The 21,918-nt window shown below is 43.6% G+C and overlaps 1 protein-coding gene across 16 annotated transcripts in view; it reads left to right on the top strand.

Moving 5' to 3' along the window:
• Nucleotides 1-1,235: 1,235 nt before the first annotated feature.
• Nucleotides 1,236-21,918, top strand: part of SVIL (supervillin) — a 213,380-nt gene continuing 192,697 nt past the window's right edge. For 4 of the 16 annotated variants that reach the window (XM_045858135.1, XM_045858137.1, XM_045858134.1 and 1 more), the window contains exon 1: nt 1,238-1,522. The gene's annotated coding sequence lies outside the window, so the exon portion shown is untranslated. Of the gene's footprint in view, nt 1,523-2,473; nt 2,581-21,918 lie in introns of those variants that run through there. The other 12 variants (XM_045858133.1, XM_045858128.1, XM_045858126.1 and 9 more) reach the window with 8 other exon arrangements.

The following is a 21,918-nucleotide window of genomic DNA, read 5'->3' as shown; positions in this document are numbered from 1 at the left end:
AGGACTATAAAGTGAGTTGAGAGGGCTGTTTGGTAGATTTTGAGTGTCCCAGTTCAGATCCCTTAACTGTCTGTGCGTGGGTCCACAGCTCCGCCTGTAGCGGAGAGCACAGTGATGGAGGAGGGACCAGGGAAGACGGAAGTCCCATTCCTGTCCTAGGGCCTTAGGAGCAGTGAAGCTCACTGCTGTGGGCTGAGTTGTGTCTGAGTTGCGGCTATGGGCGGCCGCAAATTCGCGTGTTGAAGTCCTAAGTCCCAGAATGTGACTGTAGGTGGAGATAGGGTCTTTTAAGAGATAGTCAAATTAAAATGAGGTCATGTGGGTGGGGCCTACCTGAGCATCAAGAAGAGATTAGGACGCAGACACGCAGGGAAGTCCTTGTGAGGACGCAGGGAGAAGATGGCCAGCTACAAGTGGAAGGCAAAGGCCACAGAAGAAACTGATACCTTGATCTTGATGTAGCCCCCAGCAGGCTAATACACCCACCTTTCGTTTTTCTGATGGGGGCTCATATACAATACTTAAGGTTGGCGCATCGAGAGGGAAAATGAAAGAGTTTAACATTCTGGGAAAGAGAAGAAAGAGCTGGAGCGAAATGATATGTGAACACTCCTGAAACAGACAAGTAGCACAAGTGGATTTAACATGTTTCAATTTACCTACTGCTTAGCAGATTACCAAGGACTTCACAAACCTTAGCTCATTTAATCTTCACAACTGTTTCTATATCACTTGGGAACTTGTTAAAAACACAAATTCTAGGGCCCTTGAAGACTTGATTAAAGGATCGAACAAGGGGGATGGGGCGGTAGTTAGCAGCGCTCTGTGTTTTAACAAATCTAGGAGATTCCGAGATTTAACGTGTAAGCGCCCCTGAGATGGGGTACAGTCTCCGGTCAGGACCCGCAGTTGGGAGGGTGACGTGACTTTTCTTTTACCGTGACCGCATCGATGGTCTCCTTGACAACAGGCCCAGAGCGCGAAGGACTACAAAGTTCGCCCACCTTGGTGGGTTTTATCCCTGGAACCAGCTGTTAACTCAGCGCGCCGGTTCGGAGTTTCTAAGCGGAGCGGCGCGCTGCCGCCCTCCAGGCAGAGCAGCGGCGGCCGCGGGTGAGAGCGGGGAGCCCGGGAGCCGGCGAGTCCGGGAACCGGGAGCCGCCGGGCGCGTGCGCGCGGGCGCGAGCCGAGGGGTGGCGCCGGCTCCGCCGGGCTGGCGCTCAGTCCGAGCCACTCAGAGCGCCCCGCGGCCGACACCCGGGGCCGTACAATTAATACCCGGCGCCGCCCGCCGCGCCGGGACTCGTGCGCCCGCAGTCGGGGAAGGAGGCCCCCGGTCCGCCAGAACAGCCTCGCAACTTGTTCAGCTCCCGCAGCTGCGGCGACAGGGCCAGGGCAGACTCGCCCAGGCCACTCGCCAAGAGGTGCCGCCGTCGCCGAAGCCCCACGCGAGGGTCCGCCTGCGGTGTAGCTGTCACTCTCGTTACCGCGGACAACTTTGTGCTCGCGGCCGGCCCGGCAGGTGGGCTCGGGAGGCCTTTGGGGATCTGGCTCTTCAGGCGGGAGCGGAGTGAGTGGGGTCGCGGAGTTGGGGTGCGAGTGTGGACGAGCTCCGTGGTGGGACGCGTAGGTCCCCCGCCCCCCATCCCCAGACTGGGCTCCTCTAAAGTTTAGTCAGGACCGGGGGGCGGGCCTGGGGAGGCGGGGGTGGGAAGCGGCAGGGTAAGCTGCTGGCAACACGTTTCCTCGGGTGAGAGAGAGAGTCACCCGGCCAGCCACTCCTCCCCGCGGGAGAGCGACACGCCCGCCCGGCCTCTAGCCCCGAGCCAGAACTTCTGCCCCACCGGGACCCGGGAGTCCCCGGCGCTGAGACGGCACCTGGACCCCGCTACAGCCTCTTCCTAGTCCTCGGACCCGGGTGAGGGGAAGTGTGACAGGCCACCGCCCTCCCTTCCGTGCCTCTCACTAGCGAGAAGAGGGCTGCTGAGATACTGGACACAAACTTGGTTTGCACACAGCGTGACTGCCTTTCTAGTGTTTTAAAAACAGGACGAGCAAACGCAAGTCATCGCGGTTTCCTCGGGACACCTCCTGGAGGCAGGGCTGAGTAGGCGACTCAGGGCGCAAGTGGGTGCCCCGGGGCTCGGCGACAGCTCTGGGCTTCTTCGCCCGGGGTCTGGCTCCGGCCCAGGCGTGTCGGCTCAGAGGGGTCTCAGCGCGCTGACCCCTGCTCAGGAAAAGGGGTGAGCTGCGGGGGGAGGCGCGGGGTTCCTTGCCCCCGGTTGGGCTCCATGTTGCCGACCCTCTGCCCTGCTCCTCGCTGTCCCCAGGGCGCTCCCGCCTGGTGGCCCGGCAGAGGGCGCCAGCGCCCGATCGCCGTGCGGGCCGGCGGTGGGAGGGGACTGGTGCGAACCTCCAGGTAAGGAGCCCCGTGAATCACCCGGAGACCGGGACCGATCCTTGCTTTGAGAAGGGAGGGGGGGAGTGGCGGTGGCGCTGTTGAGAAGTCGGGGCTGGCGAGCCGCTGTCGGCGGGAAGCGGCGCTTCTGCCCAGAGGAGGTCTGGGGAAAGCTCGGGAAGGTGAGAACGGTCTCTCTGCGCCGTAGCCCAGGGGCAGGGGACGCAGCGTAGGGCTGAAGCTGTGGACTCTAGGACACGAGGGTGTGTGCGTCTCTCCGGGACCAGAAGTGGGGTGGGTTTCACCTGGTCCGGCAGGGAGGGGGCGGCGGATTCCCGGGACGCGGCGGCTGGGTGCTCCCAGAGGCCCGCAGGGTCCCCAAGCTTGATAACAAAGGCGCTGCACGGCCACTCCTTCCACCCACTTCCGCTCGCGGCCGGGAGGTGCTGGCCGGGTCAGGATTTCCCTCTGGCGAGTTTCGGGAAGTTAGCCCCGCTGCCCGTTACGTGGGGAGGAGGGGCGGGAAAGGGGGCGGCCCGGGAGGGGCACTCCTGTGTTCAGAACTGCGACATTGCTTGTCTCTTTTCCGGGCGAATGGCCCTGGCCCAGTGCCTCTCCTCCAGGTCCCAGGGTCGTGCCTCGGGGGAAGGGGTGGGGGGTGCAGCGCAGCTTTGAACTCCCAGCGCCTGGCTTCCAGCGGGCTAGCTGTCTACGCCCCTCCCTGCAGATTCTAGACGCCGGCGGGCTCCAGGGAGTGCTTAGTGCCCCGGCACCTTGAGCGGAGCTCCCTAAGGCGGTAATTGCATTACAGTGGGCCGGGAGGCTCCAGTCCAGGCCGCAATCTGGGTCAGGTGCGGGGTTCAGCGCGTCTGGCGCAGACGTTTCAGCTGTCACGGTAACAGTTTATTGCCATTGGACCTCCCCAGAAGGGGACAGGACAGTAGGGGAAATTAAGAGAGCCCTTGTTTTTCATGAGTTTGGGGTAACTGTACAAACCCCAGCACCTGCACAAGAACTGCACTGAAAAGGCAGGGGCAGCCTGTCCACCACTCGCCAGACGCGCCAGACGGGCAGAGGAGGAGGAGCTGCTGGAGGGAAACCCGGGGGCCTGTTCTCTGGTGTGAAACCTTATCCCTTAGCAATCAATGGAGAGAATTCGTTTGTTTTCTTATCTGTGGCCACTCCCTGCTCACGTAGTAGGGAAAGTGCAGAAACTGGTTTTTCTGAAGAGCCTATTGTAGGAGAGGATCTTACAAGCACACTTTGGAAGGATCTTCACCTTCCTTCTTTAAACCTCACAGCCTCCTCCGAAGAGGTTCTTTTTGTTACAGATAAGGAAATTGAAGCTTAAAGATGATACAGGACTCAGAGTCTGTCCTCCTCCAAAGTACACATTTGCTCCCCGCAGTCTTTGCCAGAGGCTGTTCCTGAAGGGTTTTTTGTGGATTGCTGATTGAAGAGGCAGGGTATCTGCTGCCACCCTGGGTTCAGCAGAGCAGGTTAGGCATTAGGGTTCAGTCAACTTTCCACATCTTGCTGACTTTTGGTAGGGCCAGCACCTCAGCCAATCTTAGCTTAATGCTTAGGGTATATGAAGACAATTAAAACCCTTAGAACTACCTGACAACACCAGAGAGAGTCAGAAATAGCTGTCCTTTGCTTTATGCAGTGTCTCAGGCAGGTGGGCCTGGGGTCAGGAACTCTACAGCACTGAGCTCTGTGTCCTTCCCTGCAGCAGAGAACTGGATTTCTTACCCTGTTGAGAGCTGTGTGACTTTGCCCCCTCCTCATATGTGCTTAAAATTAAGTGAAGTCTGCCCTGGACACATGGCTAACCTTAATTACCTGATGAATTAAACCTCTTTGTAAGCCTCTAAGAACATGGTGTTATTCACACACCTGTATCCATTGTTGAGCTCAAGTTTATGATATGGGACGTTGGCATTGTCCTGCATATACTTAAGATGGATTTCCGTAGGGAAAGATGTTTGAGAGTCTGGAATAACAGTCTGTGACTCGGAATGTCCTAGTGCAGTGTCATCAGTTGTGGAAGTGACAAGGCGTGGTGCTTAAGGGCAAGCTTCTGAAGTCTGAATGGCCAGCGACAAATGGCTCCAGCACCATTTATAGCTCAGTCATGTTGGGCACGCTGCTTCTCCAATCTAAGCTTCACTTAGCTCTTCTAAGACAAATGATAAAATACTTTCTGTTTTCAAATTATGTCGCTGCTCAACACATTAACTAATGACCACGATGTTTAAGAACAGAATCCTTTTCTTCCCTTCCCTCAGCCAAAAAGGTAACATGGTTACATGGTTGACCCCTGCCCTGACCTCCCTGTTTTTCCTGGTTAACACGGCAGTGTGGTGCACATGGTCATTCTTTGTCAGCAAGTGGTGGTAGTAGTGGTGGGGGGAGCTTAGCACAGATGGAAAACTTTGTTTAGTTGCCCAAGGAATGTACCAGAGGCTCAGAACTGTGGGGATTCCCTCTGAGTTGTACCTCTGTGTCATTTTGTGGCCAGCCTTGCAGCCATTGCTCTTTCCTTTAAATTTGGAGACAGTATTCTAATGATCAAGATGACAGGACTTAAAAAAAAAAAACCCAAACCAAACAAACCAGAGAAAAGGAAGCGAGTGTTCTCTTTGCTCAGTCACTCACTGTTATTTACTCCTGTGAAACCTGTGTGGGCACAGTCTCCTTGGTTTAAAGGTGAGCCACCAAACTGACAGCAAAGGTAGGAGAGTTTGAGATAGCATTTGAGAAACATTTGCTCAAATACAGTAAACTGTGTGTGATCTGAAAATTGCTAAACTCACTTTTGGAAGGTGACATAAAGACACATATGTTCAGTTAAGCTAAACAACTAGTAAATAACCAGTATAGCTCTTTCATGTGTTAACAAAACTTGGAAGCTTTTCCATTTAGCAAATACAGGTGGAGAAATGGTTTCTTACGATATGTCAAGTTGTTCTTGAAAGACCTTTTCCACTGGTATTTTGTAGTTCTTGATTTTACTTTTGCATTTCTCTTTTAAACAATCATGGGCTAAAGTACTGCAAACCTTATAATGGCCTTAATCAACACCCTATCGTGAAAGTTTTCACCAAGAAGTGGAAAGTACTGAAGCACTGGGAGGGATTGCCATTTAAAGCCTTATAGAGGTTTTACACTTGGATACAAAATGCAGCTTTCTCCCACACTGGAAAATAAGCTGCGTGCACGTACTCACGTGCATGCATGCAAAGGGTTAGGGGCATCTCACTCATTGTAGCTACTTGTTGCGCTGGGACTGGGAAGAAGGAAGCAGCTGCAGGGCGTGTACCAGACCTGCCCGGCTGTGCTTCCATTGTGGGGAGGTGAACAGGCAGCTTGTTCAAAGGCGTCTTGCATTCCCCAGCTGCTCCACAACCTCTTCGCAGATGGGAGAGAACTTGCCAGCTGCTGGGGCAACTGTACTTACATTTGCTGCTTTTATGCAGGAACCAAGGAAGGTGAAAATCCAGACGCCTTTGTTAAACTGTAGCTGTTGTAAATAGTTTTATTTGTTTCTGCTATGTCAATGTTATTCCGGATATAGTCAGTCAGGGGAGAAGGTTTAAGAATAAATGTCAGAATTAACATTTTTCCTGAATAAATTTTTAAGGGTAACTAGCATGTATAGTTTTCCTATACTTAAAGCCTAGGCTGCTTTTGTAGTTCATTGACTACCAAAGGAATGGGTCTCATATTGTGTGTGTGTGTGTGGGGGGGGGGGGGTTAATTGCCATATGAGGTTAATTGCCATATATCAGGTTTAGTTATACACATATTTCATGAAACATATGAAAGTTACAATGTATGTCTAGATGTTAGGTTACCTTGCATTTGTCAGAGCTAAGTATTAAAATGTACCCCATACCCCTTATCTTGTCCATGAGAAAAACCTATGTTTCCAAGCAGTTTACACTTACCCAAGGCGGTTTGGCTCTTGATTTAATTCAACAAATCTGTTGAGTGTTTACAGTGCTGCAGGCCTGAAGAACTATGAAGATGAGTAAGGGCTTGGGCCCAGCCCCAGATGGACTCACAGCTTATAACCCAACAGACAGAAACAGTTACCATATGAGGGCTGTTGTAGAGGCAGCCCCATTTTGTGAAATCACCTCTTCAGGCACCTTTTTTGTAATGTTGTTGGTGTTGTAATCGTGTCAGCTCACATGAAGCCTGAGTAACAAGTTCATGTGCCAATAAAAATCAATAAGGAGAGTCTGGGCACAGGAAGACAGAAGAGGCATTTTCTCAAATTGTGAGCATCTGTACTAAAAAGAGGAGCCCTGTGTTTGCATGGAGACCCCTGTCTCTCCCTCAGCCTCCCTGTCCCCAAACTCTCGCTCAGCACTCGAAGGCATTTTGCCCTCCCGGTTAGTGTGAGTGAAGGTGAATAAATGCTCTCTAGAAGCTGCAGCGTAAATCACAACCACTTATTGGGATTCAGTCAGCTGAAGTCCCTTGGTTCTAGAAGAGGATATAAAATAAACCGTAATCACTTGGACATGAACAGCACCCTCTGACTCTGAATCTCACCTTATTCTTAGGGGCTCTTGTACTGGGAAGTGCTGTTGTTTCAGATCCCCAGCTATTCAGAGCTGCTGAGTTAGATCCACAATTTTAAACCCTTTAATCTCTTCTGGGCTCCACTTATACCTTCACGTATCTTTTACTTTGTCTGTTTTGCACAGTAATATTAGATTTTCACAGTGTTTCAGCTTTCAGCTGGTTTTACTGCCATTCCATTGGAGACTCTCGAGAGCTCTGTTAGGCTCTCAGGGCTGATGGCCTGGGGGCTCTGCTGTGCAGAAGAGGAAACTGAGGCTCGGCAGCTGAGCACCTTGACTGGGTCAGGACTAGAATGAAAGTGCCCTGACTCAAAACAGAGCCCCAGTCTTAGAAGGATCAACTTACACAAAGCTGGAGAGATTGAGTCACCTGCTCACTGAGGCCTCAATGTGAGTGCCGAGTACAGCAGTCCTCGCTGGGCTCTTCCCCTGAGATAACTTCCTGTTTCTTGTTACACTTCTCTGCACATTTTACTGATTCATTGATCATGGTATGTTTGTAAGTCTTGACTCTCCAGTGCAACTGCCAGCTTTCTAACAACACACGGACCCTTCCTTCCCATCACACACTCATACACACGGGCACGCACACAGGCCCAGCAGTGGCTGTTGGGCCCAGTATCCAGTCCAGCTCCTATCCGAAGATGACCTCACATTTGTTTTATCAAAGTGTTTATTCCTGATTAATGGTTTGGAGTGCTACACAGTTCCTGGTGGATGGCAAAGAAGTTAACCAGTCTTGTCTTTTCCATCAGGGGGACTGTTGAAATGTGAGCCCCCACCCCTCGGTAATGGTGACCGGGCTGTCCCCTCAACATCGTGCTCCTAGGAGGTTAGAAACAACAGCCATCTCCCGGTAGGAAGAGGAAGGTGATGAGCTTTGGGGGTGCGCTAGAGAGAGCTCTCCTATGCTTCAGGGCTCCTCCGATGCTCCTTGTGCCGCCCTTGTCCTGTTCCTTACACATACCCTAACAGCACTCCTCCTGCCCCCTCGCTTTGGCAGCTTCCTGCTCCTTCTGAGACCCTTTGTTTTGCCTCTGACATGCTGCCCTTCCTGCTCCTGGTCTGTTGCTGCTCACCCAGTCACCTCCTGGCAGCCCTCGGTTTCAAGTGTCTTATGGACACTTTGCCTTGGATGCCCTTATCTCCATCTGTCACTGGTGTTTAATTGCTTTCCCCCACTCTCCAGCCCTCTCTGTGACATGGGTAGGTTTCCCCCTTGCTATTCTTTCTGTTAACTTCTGTGAGCCCTTCCTCCAGCTCCTCCTCTGTGCACATGACCCTCTGTGTCTGTACCTTCCCCGGGTTTCCAGAGCGTGTCTGTGTCCGTTTCCCTCCAGGGCTGCTCTGCACTTTCTTTCTCTCTTCCTCCCTGCCCCCTTCGAAGCCCTCTTAATTTTTTAATTGAGGTATAATGACATACGACATTATATTAGTTTCAGGTGCATAACATAATAATCTGATCTTTCTATACATTGCACAATGATCACCATAATAAGTCTAGTTAGCATCCATCATCACATATAATTGCAAGTTTTTTTTCTTGTGATGAGAACTTTTAAGATTTACTCTCTTAGAAACTTTGAAATATACAGTCCTTCCTCCCATTTTGACAATGCTTCTTAAGAAGTAGATCCTTTCTGCCTTATCTGTTCTTCTCAACAGTTTGTAGCCTGTGGTCCAAGCCAGTCCTGTTCGGCTGCCACCTGCCTCGGGTTTAATAATTAGGCTAATACTCTATCATGATTTTTTATTTAAAGGAAACTTTGCTCTTAGAAAACGGTTCTTTGGAATTGAAACTTGGAAGCACCAGTTTTGAAACTGGTCAGGTCAGGGCATTTCAAAGGCCTGAACTTTGGGGGAAAGGGTTTAAAATTTATTTTGGCTTTCTTTTCACGTGGCAGTACCTGGAAAGTAACTGAAACACGAGCTTGTTTTTGGATAACTTTTCCCTTGCAAGTGGAAATTGTACATACACCGCACAGAATTAACGTTTGCTGCTTTCTAAAAAAATTATATTTCTGAAAGATCTCGGAAGGCAGCTTGTGCTTTGCAGCCACTCCGGCTTGCGTGTAAGTTAGGAGTGCTTGGTCATGTAGAGCCTGTGCTTTGTTCCACATGCTCAGGGGGCTGTTTCCTAGCAGGGACCTGTGTCCATGAAAATATACTGGAGAGTGAGTGTGAGGAGAGCTTTGACTGAGGAATTTTTACTTTTCCCCTCCAAAGCTTTCAACATGGAGGGACACCCTCAGGGTCAGGGTTGGAGCAGGTTGGCTGTGGGAAGCAGCGGGAAAGGGTGGTCCCAGCCCACAGTGAGCCAGGGCCACAGGGATGACATCCAGGCCCGGTGAGGCTGCAGCCGGCATGTGCCATGAGCTCCCAGGCCATCCCCTCTGGTACGTAATCCCTGCATGGAAATTTCTCTTTTTCTGGCTTTTTTGGTACTAATTTACATTTCTCCTTTTTTTTTTAAGTTCTGAAAAAAGTGAAAAGATGCTTACCTGTGCCAAAATGGACTTTGGTTCTTGACCTTCCCAGTTTGAAGGGCGCCCTGTTGCCTTGCCCCAGTAGATACGGGAGTCTGTGTGCAGCACTGGGATTGATGCTCCTGGTAGTAGGCTGCAGCTCATGCAGATGAAGGAATCTTTGTGTCAGCAACGTTCTTTGATTGGTGTTTCAGCAGGATCACGATGTGGTCATAAGTTTAGTTGTCCATCTATAACTACGTCAGGAGAAAGGTTTATAAAATTGAATTATATAGAAACAAGAGAAGAAAGTAATCACATGGAATGTTCGTTCACTAGTTTGCTCTGCAAACATTTGTTAACCACATGGTGTGTCCGTGCATACTTAGTATTGAACATGTACAGTGACTCCTGTCTCACGGAGCTTACAATCTGGAGAGACATTTGTAAACACAAAAGCCTAGGAAGGCGTCACCACTCTTGCAATGGAAGCACATTCCAGGAGTAACGGAGACACAGAGGATGTGATGGGGGTGGTGGTGCTGAGAGCAGCATCATGGATTGACTGTAACCTAAACCGGGCCCTGTGCTGGGCGTTTGGCATGCTATACCTCTTTTAATCAGTAGGATCATATAAGTGGAAGCCTTGATAGGTTAAGTACCTCAAATGAGGTAAGGTAATAAGTAGAGCCTAGGTTTGAACTCAGAGCCAAAGTCATAAACCTTATGCTTATAATAAAGGAGAGGATGCTCCAGTACCTTTTTAGGCTTACTTTCCGTCCATCTCCATCACCGTATGTAATTAAGGAAGAAGGAAGCTGGAATGTGTAAAGGGTGTACAGTGGGATCTAAACTATGCCCACTGCCATATAAAGGATGTACAGTTCATCCTTGAACAGCACGGGCGTGGGGTCCAAACTCTGTGATGACTTTTGACTCCCCAGTCATCCCTCAGGATCCACAGGGTGTTGATTCCAGAACCCCAGCAGGTACCAAAATCCACGGATGGCCAAGGCCCTTACATAAACTGGCATAGAACAGTGCACATAGTGGGCCCTCCACATTCACGGACTCCCACCTGCAGATCGAAAGTACTGTTTTCCAACTGCAGTTTGTTGAATCTGAGCATGTGGAAAGCTTGGGGATACGGAGGGCCAAATGCATATTTACTGAAAAACATCCACATACATGTGGGGCCATGCAGTCCAAACCCGTGTTGTTCAGGGGTCCAATATACTATGGGGATCTAGTCTAGACGGTGCCTCTGAGTCTGTAATTATGTATTTTCTCTGAGGATCCTTTATAATCAGTGTTCTGCCAACTGTATTTCTAAAGAGGCTCTCTTTTCCCTCCAACAAGCTTTGTAGAAACTGACTGCCAGGCTCACTGTCCACCAGGAGGGACTGTATCCACAGCCCTCTCTGCCTCTTGGTGCTGTGCATCGTGGCCAGCAGCCTCTGGTTCCTGCCTCGCTGTTCTCATCTGTGTTTGGCGAGGGAAGTGGTTTTATTTCAGGCCTGTGGAAGGGAAGAGTAGCTTCCGCACCAAGCGGCAGCATGTCAGTGAGCACTGTACCTGCTCCAAGTCTCCTCTTCACATCCCCCAAGGTGTATGCTGTCTTCTCTCATCTCCCGCTTTCCGTCTTGTAGGGATTGCCAGTCCATATTCCTGATAAACCTGTTGTGACTTTAAGGGGAGGCTCGAAAGAGAAGCGGGACCCTGCCTTCTTCCCAAGGGAACCAGTGAGGACAAGGTGTGGTCTTTCAGGACCAGTCGCTCTGGGGCTCAGAAAGAAGCTGAGAAGCTTGTGCTGTCTTAGAGCTGTGTCTGCGTGTCCGCATTCAGACGCAGGTCTCTCGAGCAATGCAAGCAGAAAGACCGCTGTCCCCCAACAGTGCTGCAATGAGGAAGTATCGTGACTGAAAATTTGCAAGTTAACATGCTTTTCTTTAAAGAGTGCATTTTTTAAAAGTCCAAAATCTCTAAGAATAAGGCTAAGTGTCTTCATTCCTGGAAAAATTGATAACACCATGAGTTCAAGTTTAGGGAGAACTCACTTCAAGCAAAGTTAGACCATTTCTATGACATTTCTAAAACCGATTTTAATGTAAGACTTTGGAATAAGATTTATATATATATAGTTTTTCATTCTGACCTCAGAATTATCCAGTTATAACTATATGTTGAAAAACAATCATCATTATATACTTCTGAAATTGAGTTTCCAGGAAAAACAAAAACATATTACATGCTTGACAAGAAAATTATATGGTAGAAAAATGTTTTGGTTGATTATTTATGTAAACCCAACATCTGTGTGTTCAAAAAAAAAAAGGACTTCCTCATCACTTTAAAAAAAAAATTAAAAGCTTTCATCTTGTGGCCTGTTTTCTATACTTTGTTCTCAACAGTGCTGGAAGAAAACACAAGTTAGTTACAGCAGGCAGTGAAAGCACTTTATTTTTTCCATGAACAAATTAGTTCCAACTCTAATGTCTAGGCTTCTTTAAAAAAAAATCTCAGAGGAAATTGCAGACTTGTGGAAAATATCTCACTTTCCTTGTGAGCACTGACATTGGTTCTAGGTTCAAATAGCAATACCCTTCGTCTGATTGTAGAACTACTGACGTTTATACTCGCACTCAGGTTTTGTTTGCCCCAAAACCACGAAACCGTGGTTTCCAATATACATTTTCTTTGCCAGCATTTCCCACTCCAGCTAGAAGTTGGCTTTAAAAAGTGATGGGCTGTGTTTGCATAATCATCACCCAGCCCTTTTTGTTCTCCAAGTTTTTTATCCTCTTGCTTGCCAAATGCACATGGATTGCTGATAGTTACCCAGGAATGGCTTTTCTGTTTCATCTTATATTTTCCAAATAGTTTTACCATTGTTTGTGATTGTAGGGACAACTGGGGAGAGTTAACAAGCTGTGGGAGAGTTGCCTCCCATTGTATTTATGCTTACTGAGCAAGTGACCTATCATCACCAAATATGAGGATGTCTGCCAGTTGAATATTTTTAGTTTCAAGATAGATAGGAGAGTGGAGACATTGAAAAGATGAAAAGATTTCATAGCATGACAGAATTTTTCCCTTTTTCTATTATTATTGTTATGTCATATCATTACTAGGAGTATTCTTAATAGTCTGGTAGGACAGATAGCTCTTGCTAAGAGTAATACCTTCTTTACAATGACTACTGGAAGTTTCAGATAAAGTACAATGAAAATGACTCATCATGAATGATCATCATTTATTCAAGTTTATAAATATTTACGAACACACTTATGTGCAGGGAACTCTGCTAGGCCCTTGCACATTTCCAATGTAATTTAGTCCCAACCACCATGTCAGTAAATAGTGTTTCCCATTTCATAGATAAGCAGTTCCGAGGCTCATGGCGGTAAAATGACTTGGCAGAACCATTTATCTACTGGGTGACAGGGCTGAGACTCAAATCTAGATCTTCTAACTCTAAAATCACCCATGTTCACTCCCCAGTGCACTAAGCTGATAAATAAATGATAGTGATGTCAAGCAAAGGCCACGTGTGTAATAGGGGACTTCAGAAGTACAGATTGGTGCTAATGTAATAAAATTTTAAGAACAAAACTATGAAACGGGTGAAATTTTTAGTGCTTCTATGTCCACATTAGGTTTGGAGGACAGCATTTAGTATCTGCCTGCTTTTTGTGAAAGACAGCAGCTGTCCCACATCTAAGTCCAACTTACAGTGAAATTAAGTTCTGTTGTTCTAATGTGTGGGCCCTCGAAAGGCCACTGCCACTGTTGCCTGACTTCCTCGCTTCCTTCCCTCCTTCCTTCCTTCCTTCCTTCCTTCCTTCCTTCCTTCCTTCCTTCCTTCCCCCTTTCCCTCCTTCCTTCCTCCCCTCCTTCCTTCCTCCCTTCCTTCTTCCCTTCCCTCCTTTCTTCCCTTTCCTTCCTTCCTTCCTCACTTCCTTCCTTCCTTCCCTCCCTCCCTCCCTCCTTCCTTCCTTCCTTCCTTCCTTCCTTCCTTCCTTCCTTCCTTCCCTTTTTTTAAAAAAAGCTTTATTGGGGTATAATGTTGCCATTGTTTTTCTTAACTTTCTAGCAGGGTTTTTAGGGAAAGTTTGGACCAGTGTTAAGCCAAAATCTCTTAATTTCTAGGGCTTTTTGATACAGTATTGGCTAAGTTCCTCAAACTATTTCTTGTTGCTATACTTTTGTTTTTAAAGATTTTATTTATTTTTAGAGAGGGAAGGGAGGGAGAAAGAGAGAGAGAGAGAAACATCAATGTGTGGTTGCTGGGGGCCGTGGCCTGCAACCCAGGCATGTGCCCTAACTGGGAATCGAACCTGCGATACTTTGGTTCACAGCCCGCGCTCAATCCACTGAGCTATGCTAGCCAGGGCTTTTTGCTATACTTCTTTATTACATTCAGATAAATCTTTTTAGTAGTAAAAGTAATTCAGTGATAATTTGGGAAATTTTTGAGTTTTTAAAAACTCCTGGTTGCTGACACAATATTGAGTGTGTAAATCTGAAAAGTAGAAAAAGAGTAGCTTGATATTGAGCAGTTTCTCTTCTCCAGTTACTTCTTGATTTTCTATATAAGGAGGAACCAAGACTATATTCATTCAAAATAATATCTGATATTTATGTTTTATGGCTCCGTGTGCACCTTGTTTTAATCCTTTCTGCACTCTGTAAGATGAAATTGAAGCTTACAAGGCTCCAAAGAAAAACGTTCTATGCAAATCATAAAGGAAGTAGATAGCAGGGTCTGTCCTAGAAGTTGTATCTTCTAACTCCCAGCTCTATTTTGTCCACCCTTGATTTGACTGAGTCAGTAACAAGTGATAGAGATTTTCCAATGGAATTAAAAGAAAAACTTAATTATGGTTATTTATGATGTGTTACAATTTAAAACTTTGCTATAAAGCTGTCCCACTTCTTCCTTTCTCTGTTAATCCATCATGACCTGTAAGGCAACAGCTGTTAGAAGAATGTAAATTACTACCATATATAAAGCTCTTCACTGAGGGTTAGAAAGAAAAGAATTGGTGGAGTTGCATGGTATCTCAGGATTTTCAGTGATCAAAATCCATCTTGATACCAGCTGGAGATACCAACATGCTTTGTTGCTGAAGATATTGAACTTCCCCATCCTTACTGGGATTATTCGAGCAAATGTGCTAAATAGCTAATCTCTTCCTAGGAGTGTTCTCCTTGACTAGTCAGTGCGGGCAGGAAAGGAACTAATGTTTTTGAGCATGCATTCTGTGTTAGGCTATGTGTTAGGCCTTGTCTACACATTACCTGACTATATAGCCCATAGCACGGTCCCATAGATGAGTGCCTTAATCTGAAGGAGCTTAAGTCTAAGTGGTGGGACTGGTGTTATTTCCAGGTCTGTAAGATGAATAAGTGCAGTGTTTTTGAACTCTACAATCTCTAAATTCTGTGATTTATTTTTTCTAACTAACTTTCCTGAAAATATCTTCTCCTCTAATTTTTAGTTAGCCCAGGAGCCACACAAAAGAGCACTAGTTACGATAACACCAGTAAGAAGCGAAAAGAAAAATTTGCCAAAAGTTGACCTGACCATGAATTTATGAACGTGTAGAACAGTGTTTCTCAAACTTTAATGTGCATACAGGTCACCAGGGGACCTTGTTCAAATTTTTACACATTTGTTGGGGTTTTTTGTCTACTTGTTCTACTTGTTGTATTTAATATATTGGGAAGGCAGTGTTGAAATATGTGACTATTCTTGTGAATTTGTCTTTTTCCTTGCAGTTCTATCAATGTTTGCTCCCAGTATTTGTAAACTCGGTTGTTAAAATGAATATGTTTAGGGTTTTTATGTCCTCTTGATGAATCAGACACTTTATCTTTATGAAATGACCTTTATACTAGATGGTATTCTTTGCTCTAAAATCTCTTTTGTCTGACATTAACAAAGGCACTTCAGCTTTCTTTGGACACGTGTTAGTGTGGTATATCTTTTTCCATAATTTTACTTTTAACCTTTTTGTATCTATCAGTATATTAAAAGGTACGTTTCTTACTTATATACCGCCTAGTATATAGTTGGATCTTGCTTTTATTTTTTTCAATATGGCAATTTTTGTCTTTTAATTAGAGGTATTTAGACCATTTATATTTAATATAATTGTTGATATGATTAGTTTGAAGTCTGTCATCTAGCTATTTGTTTTTTATTCATCCTGTGTTTTGTCTTCCTTTTTTCTACCTTCCTTTGTATTGAGTATTTTTATGATTCCATTCTTTCTCCTTTGATGGTTTATTAGCTGCATATTTGGTTAGTTATTTTAATGGTTGCTTTAGGATTTAAAGTATACATCTTTGACTAACCAGAGTCTGCCCTTAGGTTATATACCACTTTGTACAGTGTCTGGCACAAATAATGCCCCTTTTTAATTATAAAATTGTAAGCATGTAATTCTGTAACCTAACAATATCACATTCAAGCACACCATATGACTTTTTAGGTGAAATGTTCAAAATAAAACTATAAATTATTACACTCATATTATTACCCTACCAACCACACTCAAGCAGGCGTTACTTCTGCTGGACCCCTGTATATAGTGTAAGAGATTTATAGTAGTATACTTCCATTCTGACCTCTGTAATTAGTTCCACATAAATTGTTATTATTTTTGTTTTAGAAATCACTTTTCTTTTAAAGAGTAAATTATATATGTACTTAGATAATTGCAATTTCAGTATCTACATTCCTTTGTGTATATCCATATTTCTACTTGATATAATTTTCCTTCTGCTTAAAAGGAAAAAGGACTCCTATAATATTTCTTAGTTTGCAGGACTGCTGATAATATATTCTTTCTACTTTTATATGTTTGGTAAAGTCAATATTTGCCTTTAATTCTGAACGCTATTTTTGCTGTGTATGGGATCCTAGATTGACATGTTTTTCCCTTTCAGTTCTTTAAAGACGTTGCTTCACTGTTTTTTTTTTACTTGCATTGTTTCTGACATTAAATTTGGTGTTTTCCTTATCTTTGTTTCTTTATGATGTATCCTATAACTCTGCTTCTAACATTTTTTATCATTGGTTTTGAGCAATTTTATTATATGTGTCTTAATGTATTTTTCTTTGTGCTTCTTCTGCATGGGGTTAGTAGACCTTGTTTTTTTGATATATATTTTATTATGTTTGGAAATTTTTCAGTAATTATTTCTTCAAATATTATTTTCTGCCCCTCGACCCCAGGATTTTAATACATGTACAATATATTAAGCTTGAACTGTCTTTCGCAGCTCAAACATGCTTTGCTCATTTGAAAAAATTAAATTTGGTTTTTCATTTTGATATTTCTATTGCTATGTCTTCAAGCTCTGTAATCTTTTCTTATGTGATGTCTGCTCTGCCATTTATTCTATCCAGTGCATTTTTTATTTTACACATTGTAGGTTTCATCTCTAAAAATTTAATTTGTATTGTTATATATTCACATTACTGCTTAAAATCTTGAATAGCCATTATTGTCTACTATTTGTCTTAATTCTGGATCAGTTTCCATTAATTGACATTTCTCCTCATTATAGGTTGTACTTTTCTGTTACTTTGCATGCATGGTAATTTTTTATTGGATGCCAGACATTGTGAGTTATTTGCTTACGTTCTGGATGTTTGTGTATTACTATAAATATTCTTGAACTTTTTTTTGAGACATAGCTAATTAGTGGGAGACAATTGAAATTTTTGTACCTTGCTTTTAAGGTTTGTTAGGTGGACTGAAGCAGTGCTCAGTCTTGGGCTAATTATTTTCCACTATAAAGGCAAGATCTTTCTGACTACATAATGCCCGTGAATTATGAAGTTTTACAGTCTATCTGGTGTCTGGTGGAAACAGCACTATTATTAGTCCTGAGAATCAATGTGTTACCTGTAATCCTTTCTATTACCCCCGCCCCCCCAGCCACAGGTAGTGTGCTCACATACATGCATGGATCAAGCACTCAGCTAAAATACTCATGGGTGACTCTGCAGATATCTAGAGTTTCTCTCTGTGCAACTCTTCCCTCTGTCTCCCAAATACTAGCTGCCATGTTCTCCCAAGACTTTCAGTTTCATATCACGAACTAGGGAATCTGCTGGAATCTTTCAGGGTTCTCCCTCCCCTTGTCTTGCCAGTAAATCATTAAGGCAATAAGCTAGGACAATCATAGGCTCATTTCATTTGCTTCCTGATATCCTGTCTCCTGAAAAACATTGTTTCATATATTTTGTCTGGTTGCTTTTAATGTTTTTCTTTATTTTTTTAAATGTCTCAGACAAATGGATAAATCTGGTTTTTATTACTTCATCTTGGCCAAACGTGGGATTTCTCATACCATTCAGATTCTAGTCAGTAGATTTCAGCTGGAGCCTAAGATTTTGCATTTCTAACAAACTTTGAGGTGATGCTTTTGGAAAAAGGTTACTTTGAGTAGCCAAGGTCTCTAACTAAATGAATGGAAATATAATGTGAGCTGCACATGTTATTTAAATTTTCTAGTAGTCAAATTGAAAAAATTAAAGAGATAGGTGAATTAACTTTAATGCTATATTTTCTTTAACCCAGTATGCCCAAATTGTTATCATTTCAACAGTAATCAATATAAAATATTAATGGGACATTTTATTTTCTTTTTATTGTACTGTCTTGATATTTGGTGTATATGATAGAGTTAAGCAGTTCTAAATTCAGGCACTACATTTTCATCTGAAATACTTGGTCTATATTTAAATTTCATAAAATTTATACAGGTATACTTTGTTTTACTGGACTTTATTGCACTTCACAGATGTTGTATTCTTTTGCAAATCAGAGACAAGACCCTCCACCAGGAAAAAGATTATGACTCCCTTATATTTTGACATTCACTTTATTGTGGTGGTCTGAAACTGAGCCCACCGTATCTCAGGTGTGCCTGTAGTTGACAAAATAGATTTGTGTAAACAAGTTTGAAAGATGTTTATATTTTCAAATAACTGAATCTAGAGTAAAAAATATTTTTTCTTACTTTTGCATCCAAATTGACATTAATTCATCTTTTTTCAAAGAATAGATTTTACTGTTTGAAACAAAAGCATATCATTTTCAAAGCTCTGTCTGCTTAAGTTACATAAATTCACCAACTTATGCCAATTCAGAATTACTAATATCTAATTCAAAAGAGTATTGTAAAAATTGAAAATTAACTCTAAATTTACAATCTCAGGAAAGTGTTCTTCAAATTTTTCTTGTAGATTTTAAGGGCAATTTATATAATGCTTTTGATTACAATTAAATCTGCATATTGATTTAAGTTAGAAAAATGTATAAAACCATTGCTTTCCTTGCCATATGAAAAGTGTACCTTTTTAAAGATTTTATTTGTTTATTTTTAGAGAGGGGAAGGGAAGGAGAATGAGAGGGAGAGAAACATCAATGTATGGTTGCCTCTCAAGCACCCCCTACTGGGGACCTGGCCCATAGCCCAGGCATGTGCCCTAACTGGGAATTGAACTAGCAACCCTTTGGTTCACAGGCCAGCACTCAATCCACTGAGCCATACCAGCCAGAGCTGAAAAGTAGAAATTTTGATATAAATTCTCATATTTGTCTAGCTAGGTAATGAATAAACATTTCCTTTTTTGGAGCTTCAAATTTAACTTGTTTATATGCAGTATAATATCTGCAAGAAACATAAATCACACTGCTATTTTTTGTCTTTATTATTTGGCAAGCATTCTTTTTGTTTAAGGAAAATTGTGAATTAGAATTAACTCTACAATGAATCTTTGTAAAACTATTTCACTACTCAACCAAAGATCATTGACAAAGAAGCTGTGATCATTGAATTCATTGTCTGCATTTTTTCCCAGCAATTCTATACACTGGTGGTAATCATGGCATTTATAGGTGTGTACTGAACAAATCTAACAATACTGATGACAGTCTACATAGACTATACTTCAGCAAACTGACTGCAAATTAATATCATATAGTAAAAGAAAACTTGAAAAGATATAGTAGTTTTTTGTTTTAGAAGTCTATTAACAGTCTGCCATGACCAAGCTTTCTGTGTTCACATCTGGCTGAAATGCGTCTTTGACAGATATGGCAGATTTGGAAGTACCTATGCCATCAGTTATTTTAGACTTGTGAATTGACAGTATCTCTTCATAAATTTGGAAGTCTTTTGAGAAAAAAAATTCCCCCAAAATGCTAATTGGGCAGTGTCTTATTTTATATGAGTCATCTAAAGCTAAAGAAAACTGGTTGTGGTTTTTCAAATTTAGAATTTATTTACCTCCATTATTAGCAAGGTCTTGTATTCTATGGGCAATTGTTTGACTGCTTAATTAAAAATTGTTCACTGTTTGTTTATCTTTTCAATCCTTTCCTCATAATTTTCTAACCAAATTTCTATAACTAAATTTCTTTTACCATCTCCTTTCTAAAAATGGTAGGGTTTGTTGTTGTTGTTCAAGAATCCAAGATGTTTTATAGCTGGCCAAAGTTACAAGCTCAGATTTTATTAAAGATCATTAAAATATTTTTGGGGGGCCATTTAATTCTGATTTCAGGTGACAAATTTCATTGATCCCTTTCTGACTAATTAAAGGAAATTAGGCATCAAATTCACTATGTCTTTGCTGAAGGTGTCTGCTTTACCTTTGATTTTGATGCAATAAACAGCATTTTCATTTTGGTCTGCCACAGCAAATTATAATTGCCATTAATCCTGAAATTTTTTTCTTCCAATCTCTTTTATCTTTTATTGTTCTGATCATAGTACTAGCTTTTGTATTTTCACTTGGTTTTATCAGTACTAAGACTTTGTTTTAAATTTTAAAATTCACCATATTTATTTTACAAACTAGAAAACTAATTTGGTCAAATATTTTATTAAAACAAGTATTTCAATTTAACTACCAACTATAATTTATGTAATTATCACTGTCATTTGTACTGTCTGAATAAAATTTCAAATGAACACCTGATAATGTCACATCAATGCAGAAAAATATTGTTTAAACTGAGTTACCTTGTTAACACCAAGCAGATCGGCCATGTGTTTGTGTGCAGAGTCATACACTACGATACACCAGTATCATCTTAAGTTATATAATATTTAAAGTGAAATGTGGTCCTCCCAAAGCAATACATTTGTGTTTAATAGAAAAACATCTTACACACTTCAATTTTTAAAAACAAACAAAATCAGTTAAAATTTCGTATTCAGTTCATCAGTTGCACACGCCACATTTTAAGTAGCCTTTTGTGTCCAGCGGCTCTTGTATTGGACAGGGAAGGACAGGGGTTGGTTGCATTTAAATCAGGGGACCTCATGTCAACACCTGGATGGGTTCCCACTTTTCTTACTCTGCAGCTGCTTCCTCCTTGTCCACTTTGATGGCACCCATGAATTCTAGGAGTATAGTGGAGGAAGTCTTGAATCATTAGTGGTCTCCAAAGGATCTAATGAGCATGCCTCAAGGATTGGACCGCTTCTGACTGTGCCAGGCCATGAGAACAAGTCTTAGGGCAGGAGTTCCAACCCCAGGGACAGTTCCATGGGTTGTGAGATGGGGACGGGGACAATGTGAGGCCAGTAGGTCAACTGCAGTGCCTCTTCCTCTTCCCAGGGGTCACTACTGACCAATGACCTCTGGAGCAATCTGACCTAGACTCAGTTGGATGGGAATTCTGTCAGCAGAGTTAATCTTTCCATGGCTCTGGAAGAAACTGGTTTCCTCTTTACATCATTACTGAAGGTGTTAGGGGAAAGCTGCCCCTTGGCTAAACTGACTACAAATATTAGCAGAACTCCATCTCTGTGAATAATCACAGGATGAAATTCTTTTATCCAGTTTGTGTCTGGGTGTGAGTCTTTTCTCCTTTATTGTTTGGTAGTCCGTGGGTATATTAGCCAGGGGCAATTCAGGAGACAAAAATCACACAGGAATTTGAACAGGGAGAGTTTAAAGAATTATTAATTAACAGCAGAGTATTAACTACTACTATGGCTTAATGGGAGTAGCTATGAAATTGGAAGACAGAATGGTAAAGAATACAAGTATGGCAGCTACTGGGGGCAGCTACTACCTCTAGGGCCAAGAACAGGATCACATTTGTAGGTGCTGCCCCTCAGCCACCCCCAAGACCTCGGAGAGTCAGTCCCCTGAGACAGGGCATGGCTCTATGGCCACTGTGCCAGTGCAGTTGGGCAGTGCTGCGCACAGGCCAGTAGGATACTGCCCGCAAAGAACTTGCTGGGAATCTCCCCACAGCATGCCTACAAGAACCTGTAGGTGCCTGCAGGTGCTGACTAGAGAAGAGCTCCCAGGCTTGCTGCTGCTGCTCCTCACTGGAAGCAGCCCTTTGGGTGCCTACCAGACTCACTGGAAACCACATGCAGAGGGTAGTTTCCTGGGGTGGGCCCCAGGGCATTC

This window comes from Phyllostomus hastatus, unplaced genomic scaffold (assembly GCF_019186645.2).
Source record: "Phyllostomus hastatus isolate PE091 unplaced genomic scaffold, TTU_PhHast_1.1 phas_scaffold_1674, whole genome shotgun sequence".
Classification (NCBI taxonomy): Eukaryota; Metazoa; Chordata; class Mammalia; order Chiroptera; family Phyllostomidae; genus Phyllostomus; species Phyllostomus hastatus.
The sequence above is the reverse complement of the archived record's forward strand: the minus strand, read 5'-3'. Positions and strand labels throughout refer to the sequence as shown.